Source organism: Stegostoma tigrinum, chromosome 10 (assembly GCF_030684315.1).
Source record: "Stegostoma tigrinum isolate sSteTig4 chromosome 10, sSteTig4.hap1, whole genome shotgun sequence".
In the NCBI taxonomy this organism is placed as follows: domain Eukaryota; kingdom Metazoa; phylum Chordata; class Chondrichthyes; order Orectolobiformes; family Stegostomatidae; genus Stegostoma; species Stegostoma tigrinum.
This window is the reverse complement of record NC_081363.1, coordinates 42,413,930-42,428,384: the sequence shown is the minus strand read 5'-3', so window position 1 is coordinate 42,428,384 and position 14,455 is coordinate 42,413,930. Positions and strand designations below refer to the sequence as shown.

General features: G+C 41.9%; 1 protein-coding gene across 1 annotated transcript in view; it reads left to right on the top strand.

The window, feature by feature from the left end:
• LOC125455547 (kinesin-like protein KIF28P) overlaps positions 1-14,455 on the top strand; it is a 76,892-nt gene that overhangs the window by 40,548 nt on the left and 21,889 nt on the right. The window lies entirely within an intron of this gene.

The window sequence follows — 14,455 nt, the reverse complement described above, 5'->3', positions numbered from 1 at the left end:
ATCTTAATTTTAAGCCTTGAACCCTAGTTCTAGATACACCATAAAAGGAATTATTATCTTCTCCACATCTACTCTGTCAAAACCCCCTCATATATTTTAATCAAATTGTCTAATCCAACTCTTCTAATCTCTGTCAAAAACAGATACTTGTTCAACCTCATCTCATAAGACAGCCCAGCCATTTCATGTATTAGTCTCAGAGATAATGGGAACTGCAGATGCTGGAGAATCCGAAATAACAAAGTGTGGAGCTGGATGAACACAGCAGGCCAAGCAGCATCTTAGGAGCACAAAAGCTGACGTTTTGGGCCTAGACCCTTCATCAGAAAAGGGTCACATTTCTATGAACTGCTTCCAAAGTATTTACATCCTTCCTTAAATATAATCGCCAATACTCATCATACTCAAAGTGTGACCATGCATTGTGCTGTGAAACTAAAGAATAACCTCCCTACTTTAATTTTCAATAGTATTACGATTTCCAAGTTTTTTTGTAACTGCATGTTAGTCTTTTATAATTCATCCAGTTACTTCTGCATCTCAGAGCTCTGCAATCTCACAACTTTACATAACATATTTCTAGTTGATTCTTTCTGCCAAAAATGGACAGTTTCACAGTTTCCCATTTTATTATCCATTTATAACAGTTTGGCCCACTCACTTAACCTGTCTATGTATTTTTGAAGCCCCATTATATCCTCTTGCTAAATTATTTGCATTTGTGGTGTCTGCAAATTTTATGATAATATTTTTATCTAAATCATGTATAGGAAGCGTAAACAGTTGAAATACCAGCACTGATCGCTGTGTCAAACTACTCTCAATACGTCCTACCAACTTACAATAGACCCTCTTTCACCTGCTTTCTTTCCTGTTATCTATTCAATCTTCAATTCATGGAAACATGTTACTCTGTATTCCAGGAACTATTATTTTCCACAATACATGTAATATGCCACAGATCTTAAGCTAACTGTAGTTTCCTGCTTTCTGTCTTGCTCATTTTTTGAATAAAGAAGTTGGTCTTGCTATCATTCAATCTAATGGGACCATCCCTTAATCCAGGGATTTTAGAATATTAAAACCAAGTCAGAAGGAAACGTACATAAAACTTACAAATGACACACACCTATCCAGTTTATATTGTATATATCAAAACAGAGCTCCAGTACAACCAGTGTATTAATTTGTAAATATTATACTTTTAAATAGGATTTTTCCTCTGGGAATGAATCAACTATCTCACAAGCCACTTGTTTTAAGATTCTAGGGTTAAATCCATCAGGATCCAGACACTTGTCAGATCACAGCTGCAAAAGTTAACTTGCTTCTCTTGAGCTAATATTAGCATTAATGAACAGAGCTCCTCTCCACCTATTCCTCATTTCCTGTCATTCTTAAATGTCTTCTATTGTTCAAGATTCAGGTCATAATCCATGTCATCCTGTAACCGTGAGTCTGTAATAACTGCTAGGTCACTCTTATTCATTTCTTCTTACGCTGTAAGCTCATCCAGTTTTGTAATATAATGTGCATTCAGGTACTTTTTGTAAATTCCAGTTTTATATGTTGGTTTATTCTTAAATTTGTAATCTCTCTCTTTCTCTCTTCCTGTTATGGGCTGTTTTTAATTTCCTGTTTTAGCAAAGTTCTCTTTAGCCTTGATTTACTCTTTTATTTTCTAGGTCTTTTGATCCCTTACACCCACTATTTAGTTTAACGTTCCTTCTATTTCCCTAGTTGTGGGATCAACAAGAATGTCAGCCCAAGCAAAGTTCAAGTGGAGTGTCTCATCGGTACTTATGCCACTGTGCTACAAACCAGAATCCATTTCTCCCACACCAGCCTTTGAGCCATGAATTCATTCCTCTAATATGATTTGCACTATGACAAATTGTACATGACTCAGATAATATTTCAGAGATTATGACCTTTGCATTCTCTTTCTCAGTGTGGTACCTATCTCCTCTTAATTTATCCCTTTTATGTTGTTCAAGACTTCTTCAACTATGGGAAGTTGAGCAGACAATTCTGGTGCCTTCTGCTTTTCCAGTTTCTTTGGACTTGTTGGAATTCTTGAGGCACAATGGCTGAAACATTTTCAAACCATTTCACCTGAAGTAGCCAGTTCTTGCTATCTTATTTAATCCCTTTTTGGGCTTCTAATTTCATCTACAGCACTTTTTTTTCTGAAAAGCATGTTCTCACTTGTTCTCTTTTACTGAGCTACTCTGTCTTTCTGCTGAAACGCTCTCTTTTCTTCTCTTTCCTGAAGCAACTTGCCAGCTTCCTCCTTCCCAGCATTGTGAGCCATTTCCTAAATTAGGATGGAGTCTTGGGCTCAATAAACCAATTAACTTTATTTCTGATTCCTCTGTCTGCTTTAGATTGAGATTGAGGTCTTTAAAGTCACATTAAGAGTATTTGCTGCAGTTACATTTACATGCAATAAAATAATTGCACCTATGGAAATGTGCCTTTCCAGGCTTCCAACTGGTAGCTGATTCAGAATCATTGTCTTAATTTGAATGCTGGTCAGATTTTTGTGCATTTTGGTCACATTTGGCTTATTTTAATGGATTTAGCTTTGAAGTTAGGCTCAATTTCGTTTCATATACAAGTGAGAAAAGTGGAATTTTAAACTTCTCTTGTTCTGTCCATAACATAGCTGGTTCTTAGTTTTTCTTTTACTTTTTTTCCCTTTTAAAATAGGTGGATGTACATCTTCCCAAATCCTGTTTTAAAATGACCCAAAGCAAATTCCTTAGAGTTAAATCAAACAAGTTTGCATTAATACGTTAAAACCCCAAGGTAATTGCTCATAACAATCATGCACAAAAGCAGATAGGGCAGAAAAATAAAGAAATAAAAGGCATTACAATTAAGTGATAATGGGAACTGCAGATGCTGGAGAATCCAAGATAATAAAGTGTGAAGCTGGATGAACACAGCAGGCCAAGCAGCATCTCAGGAGCACAAAAGCTGACGTTTTGGGCCGAGACCCTTCATCAGAACCAACACCACACACATCACCCTCACCGCTGCTGCCGCCGCCCACTCTGCACCACCCACAGCGGACGCCGACGGAACCCTGCTCACAGCCGACGCCGCCGACGGAACCCCGCCCACAGCCGACACCGACGGAACCCCGCCCACAGCCGACGCTGCCGACGGAACCCCGCCCACACCCTCCACAGCCAGCAACCCCAGAGAAGACAGCCGCACTGAACCCTGCCGCATCTTCACCATCCCCCCCAGACCTCCCACTGACTGAGGACGAACAGTCAGTCCTAAGCAAGGGGTTCACCTTTGTCCCCCTCCACCCACGTATCAACGAATACCAGTCACGTTTCGACATGGAGCAGTTTTTGCGCCGCCATCGCCTCCATGACTACTTCTTTAACCGTGAGCCCAACCCTCCCTCCACTGACGCCTTCACCTGCTTCCAACACAAGCCCTCATCCTGGACACCACCCCCAGGCCTCCTACCCTCCCTCGACCTCTTCATCTCCAACTGCCGTCGAGACATCAACCGCCTCAACCTCTCCAGCCCTCTCACCCACTCCAACCTCTCCCCTGCAGAATGGGCAGCCCTCTGCTCCCTCCGCTCCAACCCCAACCTCACCATCAAACCCGCAGACAAGGGTGCGGCAGTGGTAGTATGGCGCCTCTACATCGCCGAGGCCAGACGCCAACTCTCCGACACCACCACCTACCGCCCCCTTGATCATGACCCCACCCCCGAGCACCAAACCATCATCTCCAACACCATCCATGACCTCATCACCTCAGGGGACCTCCCATCCACAGCCTCCAACCTCATTGTTCCCCAACCCCGCACGCCTGTTTCTATCTCCTTCCCAAAATCCACAAACCTGCCTGCCCTGGTCGACCCATTGTCTCAGCCTGTTCCTGCCCCACCGAACACATCTCCACCTATCTGGACTCCATTTTCTCCCCTTTGGTCCAGGAACACCCCACCTACGTCCGTGACAACACCCACGCCCTCCACCTCCTCCAGGACTTCCAATTCCCTGGCCCCCAACACCTCATTTTCACCATGGATATCCAGTCCCTATACACCTGTATTCCTCATGCAGATAGCCTCAAGGCCCTCTACTTCTTCCTGTCCCGCAGGCCCGCCCAGTCCCCTTCCACCGATACCCTCATCTGCCTAGCCAAACTTGTCCTCATCCTCAACAACTTCTCTTTCGATTCCTCCCACTTCCTACAGACAAAGGGGGTGGCCATGGGTACCCGCATGGGCCCCAGCTATGCCTGCCTCTTTGTAGGTTACGTGGAACAGTCCCTCTTCCGCACCTACACAGGCCCCAAACCCTACCTCTTCCTCCGTTACATTGATGGCTGTGTAGGCACTGCCTCTTGCTCCCCAGAGGAGCTCGAACAGTTCACCCACTTTACCAACACCTTCCACCCCAACCTCAAGTTCACCTGGGCCATCTCCAGCACATCCCTCACCTTCCTGGACCTCTCAGTCTCCATCTCAGGCAACCAGCTTGTAACTGATGTCCATTTCAAGCCCACTGACTCCCACAGCTACCTAGAATACACCTCCTCCCACCCACCCTCCTGCAAAAATTCCATCCCCTATTCCCAATTCCTCCGCCTCCACTGCACATGCTCCCAGGATGAGGCATTCCACTCCCGCACATCCCAGATGTCAACGTTCTTCAAGAACCGCAACTTACCCCCCGCAGTTGTCGAGAACGCCCTTGACCGCGTCTCCCGTATTTCCCGCAACACATCCCTCCCACCCTGCCCCCGCCACAACTGCCCCCAGAGGATTCCCCCTCGTTCTCACATTACGCCCCACCATCCTCCGGATACAACGTATCATCCTCCGACACTTCCGCCATCTACAAACCGACCCCACCACCCAAGCCATTTTTCCATCCCCACCCTTGTCTGCCTTCCGGAAAGACCACTCTCTCCACTGTCCGCTCCACACTCCCCTCCAACCCCACCACACCCGGCACCTTCCCCTGCAACCACAGGAAGTGCTACACTTGTCCCCACACCTCCTCCCTCACCCCCATCCCAGGACCCAAGATGACCTTCTATATCAAGCAGATGTTCACCTGCACATCTGCCAATGTGGCATATTGTATCCATTGTACCCGGTGTGGCTTCCTCTACGTTGGGGAAACCAAGCGGAGGCTTGGGGACCGTTTTGCTGAGCACCTCTGCTCGGTTCGCAACAAACAACTGCACCTCCCAGTTGCGAACCATTTCAACTCCCCCTCCCGTTCCTCAGACGACATGTCCATCATGGGCCTCCAGCAGTGCCACAATGATACTACCTGAAGGTTGCAGGAACAGCAACTCATATTCCGCTTGGAAACCCTGCAGCCCAATGGTATTAATGTGGATTTCACAAGCTTCAAAATCTCCCCTTCCCCCATTGCATCCCAAAGCCAGCCCAGTTCTTCCCCTCCCCCCACTGCATTCCCAAAACCAGCCCAGCCTGTCTCTGCTTCCCTAACCTGTTCTTCCTCACACCCATCCCTTCCTCCCACCTCAAGCTGCACCTCCATTTCCGACCTACCACCTCATACCGCCTCCTTGACCTGTCCATCTTCCCTGGACTGACCTATCCCCTCCCTACCTCCCCTCCTATACTCTCCTCTCTACCTATCTTCTTTTGTCTCCATCATCGGTCTGCCTCCCCCTCTCTCCCTATTTATTCCGGTTCCCTCTCCCCATCCCCCTCTCTGTTGAAGGGTCTCGGCCCGAAACGTCAGCTTTTGTGCTCCTGAGATGCTGCTTGGCCTGCTGTGTTCATCCAGCTCCACACTTTGTTATCTTGCATTATAATTAAGTATTGGTTAGAAAAAGGCATTAGTTCATGTGATTTAGAGCCTAATAAACCAATGTCGAGTGAGTTCTTGCAGTTGGTTGGGCTGGTAGGATTCCTTTTCATAGGAACTCACAGTAGATGTAAAATAATTCTTGTAAGTTGGTAAACTAGTTCACTTTCCAGGTAGAATGCAGCATTCTTCCAGGAAATCAGGTTTTACAAGATGTCAAGACCAACAGCACACTATAGCTAAGCTTGAAGCTGTTTCTTCTTGACTACACTGATTTAAAACGCAGAATAAGGAGAGAGATAAAATCTGTACATTTAAAGCTGTTTAAAGTAGTCTAACAGCTTCAGTCACATGGCTGGAACTTCCAGTTAGGTCCTGACACGATATAACATAGAAGCAGAAACAGGCCATGCGACATATGTCTTCCCTGCCATTCAATGGGACGATGGCTGATCTAATAATCCTCAACTCCACTTTCCTTCCTTTTCCCGATAATAACTGATTCCCTTACTGACCAAAAAATCTATCTACCTCAGCCTTGAATATACTTAATGACCCAGCCTCGACAAGCCTCTGTGGCAAAGAATTCCACAGATCCACAAAAGTCTGTGAGAAGAAATTTCTCCTCATCTCTGTCTTATATGTGCAACCATTCATTTTGAGATTTTGCCCGCTGGTCCTAGCCTTACAAGGGGAAACGACCTCCACACATCTACCCTGTCAAGTCCTCTAAGAATCTTGTAAATTCCAATAAAGTTACCTCTCATTCTTTTATATTCTTCTACATTCCAATGAGTAGAGGCCCAATCTACTCAACTTCTACTCATAAGACAATCCCTTTATTCTTGATATCAACTTAGACAACCTCCTCTGAACTGCCTCCAATGCCACTATAGCTTTACTTAGCTAAGGGGCCCTGAACAGTCTTCCAGCTGGGGTCTGACTTGTGCCTTGTCAGTCACTTTAGTTATTCAGACAGCCTTGATGATTCCTTTCAAAACCCACTGGGTATTGCCTCAAATTACTGTGGGCATGTTAGCATTATTTTAGATGTAAAGAATTGCAATAGCTCTGTCTTTGTTCAGATTGGCTAGAGTAGCAAGTCATCTGCAGCTCCTTAATGTTGGCTGGATTGGCATGTCTTTGCAATGCTAGGTGTGTGACATTCCAGTAAGTTGATGTAAGCTGCTTGTCCCTACGCAATTGGAGACCAACTGATAACAAATGATCATCAACAGCCATATTGTCAATACAGCAAAGTCCAAAAAAGAATAAGCAAAAGAATATAGTTTAAAGAAAAACAATTTAGCCTCCTGGGCACAACAGGTGATTATCAAATTTGGCCCCACTTATTACATACTGTGACCAATTTGAAGTTAATTGCTGTTGGTCAGGGATGTTTTCAATCGTATTACAATCGGGCAGAAAGAATACCTTCTCTTGCAGTAGTGCTGTTTTCCACTAGTCATGTCAGCATCATGATTCTTCTGTATTTCTCAGATTAATATCATTTGGATTTTCACTTTCTTAAAATCACTGAATGATCATTTTTGGAAATGAAATCAAATTTTGGAAATCAAATTGTTTGATTTTCTTCAGAGATAGTGGGACGTAGTCTGAAGAAGGGTCTAGGCCTGAAACGTCAGCCTTTCTGCTCCTCTGATGCTGCTTGGCCTGCTGTGTTCATCCAGCTCTGCACCTTGTTGTTTGATTTACTTACTTGATTTACTTTCTAAATGTTAATTTAATAACATTAATTCTTTACAGGTTTGATGCCATTTTTATGAAATGTGATGCCCTGGTTATGGCAATAAAATGTGAGGCTGGATGAACACAGCAGGCCAAGCAGCATCTCAGGAGCACAAAAGCTGATGTTTCGGGCCTGGACCCTCCTCTCTGATGAAGGGTCTAGGCCCGAAACGTCAGCTTTTGTGCTCCTGAGATGCTGCTTGGCCTGCTGTGTTCATCCAGCCTCACATTTTATTATCTTGGAATTCTCCAGCATCTGCAGTTCCCATTATCTCTGCCCTGGTTATGGCAGTTAGTTTATGATGAACTCAGTTTGGGATGTTTATTAGAGAAATAAAATTATCATTCAATACAGAGGTGCTGAAAAGATTAATTGTTGACAATGACTGACAATTGAAAGACATGCAGAAATCATGGCAGCAGAAACTGGAAGAAGCAAAGAGGGAATGGGAGCAACATTGTAGTTATATTAGAAAGGTAATTATTTATGGACATAATATTTTACTACATTCTGTACAAATATTTTTAAGCAAATGTAGTGGGCAATTTATGCAGCAACATTACATTTAAAATTCCAAAGTCAGGAGTTATCTGCTCTATCAGCATGTGTCAAGAGTTTTGGTGTTGTGTTTTTCTTTTGTGAAGGTTTAAAACTCACTTCGTGTTTCAATGTTTTATTTACATATTATTTTCAGAAGAACACAATATTAAAGTTTCAAACTTGTAGAGTGAAACAGAATAGATCTGTTTAAATTTATTTAAGTTCAATGTAGAACAAAATTCAAATAAATGTCAAATCTGGTTTCAAAGCAGCACATGCTACGTGACTGTACTTAAACGTGGTTGTGAAATCCAAATACAAGCACAGCAATAAAACCATTAAGTACAAATAATTTAAATCACCTTAAACAGTGAATATTGATTTTGAATGAATCTCCTATTTAAATAGCAATGCAATTTAACTTTTAATTCAAGAAAAACCCTGAGAATGGAATTGTAACCAATTATTTTTAATTTCAGGAAGAGAAAATGATGACACAGCTTCCCTATTTCCTGAATGTCAATGAAGATGCCCAGTTGTCTGGGGTGGTCCGACACTTTATTCATCGTGGTAGGTGAACCCTTTAAGAACATCTCCACTTTGCATGACTACTGTGCAAGTAGTGATCAGTTTTCAAGCCATTTGATCACCTTATGCATTTATAGTGCATTGCTGCTGTGGCAGAAAATCAAGCATGTTACAATGTGAAAGGAGCCAATCTATTTTATTTGACTGCTGAAATGCTTAATGCTGTTTTGAAACATTCATAATTGATTCATGCATGAAAGAGTTAAAACAAACAGAATAGAATTATACCTATTTTAACCTTATGCAGTACTTAGTATTCAGGAAATTTTTTTTATCTATTACAAGATTATTCCGTGCATTCCCTCTGGCTGAGAGCACTTACTAAATTCCTGACTCTCATTTGCAATTGAATAAACTGACTTCTTGCTGTGTGCCAAGCAAGTATCTAGAATAAGTCAATGTTCTATAATTGCAACTACTGAATTGTGAAGCCAAAAACTTATTTTAATATTGCAGGCATTTCTGTAATTGGGCGAACAGCTGGTTTACAGCAGGACCTTGTTTTGAAAGGACTTGGGTAAGTGAAACCTAGGGATTAAGTTATTTTCCATTGTTATCATATCTAATGAGAAAAGCTAAAGACGAACACAGTTTAATAGTCTATTGAAAGACAGGTATTATAAATTGTTAGCACATTGGCCAGCTACCCATTCTGCTGATGAAGTGGCAGCTGCCATTTTGAATCTGACTGACAAGCTATGAATGTCAAACAGGTTCCTTGATGTTTCTCCCCTATATCAGGTTCTAGGAATGTCAGTACCCATGAGTACGCAGGAAGGGGAATGGTGACACGATCAGGTAAGGAGGGCCTTTCCTAAAAGTTCAACAGCAGTTAAATTGCTGAATCCCAGTACATATCTGCCTTAACCACACAGCCAGCAGTACCCATTGAGACTGCAATGTGTGTTCAAAGTATGTCATATGGACACGGATTTCTTTGAGTAGGGGGCCTGCTTCTTGATTGTCCAGAGGTGAGGCTTTTCCAAGTAGTCTCACTGTTAAAGGGAATAAGTAACTGCAACAGATCCCAGAATTTTTAAACTGCAACCATGTCACCTACTGCATCTGTGCGAGTGCTCTAAATGAGAATCTTGATGAGAGTTATTCTCCTGCTTTCTCCCTGAAATCTTACATATTGCTCCTTTTAAATGTCTACCTAATTCCCTTTTGAATGCTGAGATTGAATTTACTTCCATCACAAACTGTGGCAGAGCATTCCAAATGCTAATAACCCAATGTGTGAAAAGTTTCTCCTTATATCATTGCTGTTTCTTTTACTAATTATTTTAGATCTGAGCCCTTTCATTCTCTATCCATCCATAAGTGGCAACACTATTGTCTAAACTATTCTCTCCAGACCTCTCTTCCTTTCAAGACTTCTATCAGATCTGCTGTTAGCCTTTTCTCCTCTAAGGAAAACAGCTCCAAGTTTGGTAATCTAGTGTCAGAACTTAAATGTCTCATTACTGGAAATGTTTCTCGCAAACATCATCTACAATCTCTCTAATGCCTTCACATCTCTCCTGAAGTTTGGTGCCCAGGATTGGACACAATATTTAGCTAAAGCCGAATAACGTCTGATACAAATTGCTTTGGCATCGGTGTCATTGTTAATGAAGTCTAGGATATTGTGGGTATTTTCTAACTAACCAGTTTATAGATGTTATTTCATACCTCTGGAGCAGAAAGGACTTGAACCCGGGCTCTCTGGCTCAGAGGCAGGGGCACTACCACTTCACCACAAGAACTCTCCTAAGATATTATATACTTTATTGGTTGCTACCCTCTCGACTTCAATGACTACATCAATACCCAGGGCTCTGCTTTAGAATTGTACCACTTTTAAAATATTGTTTGTCCACGTTTTTCCTCATATTTTCCACATTAAACTTCATCCAATGCCGCCTATCCATCCACTCCACTAACTTACCTGTCTCCTTTTGATTCCCTACATTGTGCCCTTCATAGTTAACAATGATTCCGGGTTTCATAGCTTGGAATTGTGGCCTGCGCACCAAGGTTCAGAGCATTTCTTTTATATTTGGGAAAACAAGGGCCCAAACTGACCTCTGGGGAACACTGTCACACAACATTTCACCAAGTCCAAAAAAAGCAGCCAGTTACTGTTATTCGTTGTTTCCTATCACTCAGAAGGGGCTAGGCCCGAAACGTCAGCTTTTGTGCTCCTGAGATGCTGCTTGGCCTGCTGTGTTCATCCAGCCTCACATTTGATTACCCCACATTTGTATCCATGTTGTTACTGTGCTTTTTGTTCCATGAGCTGAATCTTTGCTCACAGGTCATTTGCGTGACATCGAAGCAAATGCCTTCTGGAAGTCCATGTATACTACATCAAGACTTGCCTTCATAAACACACTCTGTTACCTCCGCAAAAATTATGGCCAGTTAGTTAAACATCATTTTCTTTTAGGAATAATTCTAAATTAACCAACATTGTCTATCAATTTTGCCCCAAATTATTTAAGCCAGAACTTCCACACTGTGGGATTTAAACTAACAGATCTTTATTTGTTAGGCTTATCTTACACTTTTTTCACCAACAGTATAATGTCTGCAGCAAAAAAAAAGTTGCTGGAAAAGCTCAGCAGGTCTGGCAGCATCTGTGAAGGAAAAGACAGAGTTAACTTTTCAAGCCCAGAGACCCATACTCAGAACGGAAGGGCTCTGAGGAAGGGTCACCGGACCCGAAACGTTAACTCTGTTTTTTTCCTTCACAGATACTGCCAGACCTGCTGAGCTTTTCCAGCAACTTTGTTTTTGTTCCTGATTTACAGCATCCGTTAGTTCTTTCGGTTTTTATTTAGTATAATGTTTGCAATTCTCCAGTCTTCTGGGGCCAGTCCTGAGTCTAAGATTGAAAAATGATGGCCAGTGCCTCTGCTATTTAAACTGTTATTTCTCTCAGTGTTCTTGGATGCATCCCATTCAATCTCAGTGACTTGTCAATTTTATGTACTGATAACCTATTCAATACTTCCACCTTATTAATTGTAAATCTTTCTGATGACGAAATTTCCCTTTTTCACCATGGCTGGGTGGCATTTCCTGCCTGTATTTAAGACTTCAACCATATCTTCTGCCTCTTATGTGTAAGTCTTCCTTTTGGTCCCTAATTGGGCCCGGTCCTTGTGCCATTCTTTTTACAATTTGCGCATCTGTGGAGCACTTAGAGATTCCTCCTTCATCTTAGCATTTGACTTGTAACTATTTTTTCAATATTTGGTTATTAATATTTTTGCTCTCCAAATTGTACCTCTGTCAGCACAATATTTCATGTCAGTGATTCATAAACTAACACTTTTTTTTAGATCTCAGTCAAGGCTACTTTGTTACAAGATCCATGGGGATGTGTAAGTGCAGCAAAGAATGACCTATCTTCTGGTATCTTCCTCCTTCCCCATTCAAGGCCATGATGCTAATTTTGAAAAATAATGTACATAATTTCAAAAGGGAATTTTTATTAAAGATGTAGGATTGAATATTTGAAAGACATGATCTCTAACTGGGTTTGCTTTGAATTTTTAGGATTCTGGACAAGCATGCAGTACTTACTGTTGTGACCACAAAGTGGTTCTTGAGCCCATAAACAAGGCTTGGGTTGTGGTCAATGGAGTACCTGTTCTAACAAAGCATCAGCTGCAGCATCTGGTGAGGGTTCTGTCTCGACTGGTCTGTATTTGTATAATGTAACTCACATAACATTACTCCGTAATGAGCATCATGTGTGCTCTATCTAAAAGCAGGTCTTTGCCTCAGAGTAGCTTTTCCAAATAACTCTATCCTGTGCCATTCTTTTCACTTCACAATAACTTCTGTCAGTTTCCAAATGATCCAAAATTGATATTCTCTTCCTTCATTTTGCTCTTCTACCTTCAAGTTTTCCATCCATGAGATTTCTTACAAGTCTGTTTCTTTTTAAGTTGTTCCTTTGATGCTTTTTTCCTAATTACCTTAAGAAAATGTCTTCATCCAGTCACTCTTCACAGTAATTCATCATTTTGTTACTTTTGTTGTCCAACTTGTCCTTTTCATTGTCCTCCACACCCACATTTCAAAACCGTTTAGCAAGATGGTCTCAACCCTCCAATGAGACCTATGTCTCACATCCATACAAACAATACTCTGAGTCAATCCATTCTTGAGATCGAGTTGCTTCTTGAGATATAGTTAACTTAACTACATAATTTACTGTCAATGTCTGCTAACATTGACCTGACATCTATGTGCGACAACAATGAAAGACTTATGCAACATTTATTTAATGTCATTCATGACCTCAGGAGTGCACAAAGTGCTATACAGCCAATGAAATGCTATTGAATTATAGTCACTATTGCAATATAGAAAATGTAGCAAGCAGCTTTGTTCACAGGAAGAACTGAAAGAACTGTGGATGCAGTCAATCAGGAACAAAAACAGAAGTTGCTGGAAAAACCCAGCAGGCCCTGGTGGCATCGGTGAAGAAAAAAATCAGAGTTAACTTTTTGGGTCCGGTGACCCTTCCTCAAAACACTGTTCTGAGGAAGGGTCACTTGACCTGAAACGTTAACTCCGATTTTTTCTTCACAGATACTGCCAGTCCTGCTGAGCTTTTCCAGAAACTCCTGTTTATGTTCACTGGAAAATTGCTTAAATAGCAGCATGATAATGTCTAGACAGTTCATTTTTAGTCATATTGATTAGGGGATAAATATTGGCCAGAACACCAGGAGACAGATTTTCATTCAACATTTGGGAAGGTAAACTAGGAAAATGACTGGCCTGGTAGTGCCATTTTCTTTAGAAAGCTATGTCGACTAATGTATTTCATGTGAAATGGGATGGAGTGGGAGCATTGTTTCTGGAGGCAATTTGAAACAACACCAAGGCAGACGGGTGTCTAAATGGGCTAGTTAGAAGGGTTGCCTCATCTGCAACTTTGGTGGGTTGTACTAAAGGCCATTAGGCTCTTTAGCATCCAGTGTCACAACACCTCCCCTCTCGCTCTCTATGTCTCTGATAAACTCATGCCCCCCTCAATGCTCCTGTGTCCTTTCCATGTCACCCTGCATCCTCTCTGCCCGTTGTCTTATGCGCAATGTATAGAACTAATGAGCAATATAGTAACAGTGGCAATTTAAAAGAAAAAAACACTCAAAAACTCCTTTGAAAAGGTATTGTTTTCACAACCTCATAAAAATGTCAATCAGACAAGAGTGTTTTACAGCATCAAGTACAAAAACTTTACTTTGTTTGCCACCTCTTAATCTTTTCCAAATAAGCATCCAGACTTTGAAAGAAAATCAAAGAAAGATCAACTTACTATCTCTGAATCAAAGCAAATAATTCCCTTATGACTTTGTGAACTGCTCCCGCAGCTGATTCCTTTTGTGAGCCTTGGAATATAGTCAAGCATTCATAATAAGGCCAACTGGCAACTGTATCAACATTAGCAGATATAACTCCAAGATTCATTGATGGAATCAACAATGGGTTCTAAGTGTAGGCACCTTATAAACTCACAATCCAGGAATGGGGGATGAGAATTCCAGAATTGGATCCATGCTTTTTAAAGCATCCGCCTCCATTCTGACATTGAAGGAGACTTGAAAATCAGGGCCAGGATGGGTCAGCTGTTCTTCTTTAAATATTTCTAGAAGAACATTTATACTTGTCCAGGAAAACAGACATTGCCTTTCAGTTAAGAAATCATCTGAAAAGTAGTTGCCATGAAGGTACCGCACTCCCT